General features: G+C 52.2%; 1 protein-coding gene across 1 annotated transcript in view; it reads left to right on the top strand.

Moving 5' to 3' along the window:
- LOC105549143 (pepsin A-4-like) overlaps nucleotides 1-1,152 on the top strand; it is a gene marked incomplete at its 5' end in the record, with an annotated part of 12,549 nt that overhangs the window by 7,047 nt on the left and 4,350 nt on the right. The gene's annotated exons all lie outside the window — the stretch shown is intronic.

A 1,152-nucleotide genomic window follows, 5' to 3' on the forward strand; every position in this document is an offset into this window, starting at 1 on the left:
AAAAAAAAAAGAAGAAGAAAAATACTGGCAATGCCCTTTCTTGCAACCTGCTCACACATCTAGATGTAGAAATAAGAAAACCAGCCGGGTTTCCATCTTTAGGTGGCTTGCTTAGCTTCTGATAAACAATTTAAGGCACAAGCACTTAAGCTGTCACTTGCCCGGTGCTAGAAGGTTCCATCCCCATCCTCTGAGAACATGTGCTACAAGGATGGGAAGACTGTGACAGACAAGACAATGGCTGAAGAGGGAACAGTAGACTGTTAGATGCTTGTGGTGCTTAGGAGAGAGCAGAGGGTAAATTGGGGGAGCAATCAGGGAACACTTCAAGGAGGAAGGGACACCAGGACTGGGCTTTCAGGGATGAAGGCAGTGGCTGGGAAGGAACGACAAGAACTGTGAGGAGGGAAGGAAAAGGTAGAGAGATGGACTGAGGAGATGACCCAGAGAGAGCCCCTAGGGAGGCCCCGACAGAGAGACCCCGGTCCATGAACTGCCCTGTCCCGGCTTCGGCAGGTGGAGTACTTCGGCACTATCGGCATCGGAACCCCTGCCCAGAATTTCACCGTCGTCTTTGACACCGGCTCCTCCAACCTGTGGGTGCCCTCAGTCTACTGCTACAGTCTCGCCTGCAGTAAGTTCTCAGCCTGCCCCACCTCACTCTCGATCCCCAGCACCAGCTGACCCTGGGGAACCCTGGATACCCCTGGGCTTCAGACACCTCCCACCTCAAGCCTGCCGGAGCCACTCGACAGGCATTTACTGAGCACCTACTACGTGCCAGGCACTGGGCGCAGGTGCTCCAGGGGGTAAAGGGATGAGTGATATGACCCCTGCAGTCAAAGACTTTCCAGGCTGAGGGGAGAGAGAAGCTCCCCAAAATAACCACAGCCTGGGAGAGGAAGTGTAGGGGCCCAAAGCAAGACAGGGCCAAAGGGCTATAGGAGAGCCCGCCAGGAAAGAGTCCAGTGTGTGTGAGAAAATGGCTCCAAAGCCTGGCTAGGACATGCTGGAGATGAGTGCTGAGCTCATTTTTTTAAGAACAAAAAGATTTTTTAAATGATTGGTTTGCTAACGAAAGAGAGTTTGTCTTTGGAAGTCATGAGCAATGTGTGTGGTGGGTTCCTTCCTCTTCTAATGTATTCACCTGAG

The sequence above is a fragment of the Mandrillus leucophaeus genome, unplaced genomic scaffold (genome assembly GCF_000951045.1).
Source record: "Mandrillus leucophaeus isolate KB7577 unplaced genomic scaffold, Mleu.le_1.0 Scaffold43, whole genome shotgun sequence".
In the NCBI taxonomy this organism is placed as follows: domain Eukaryota; kingdom Metazoa; phylum Chordata; class Mammalia; order Primates; family Cercopithecidae; genus Mandrillus; species Mandrillus leucophaeus.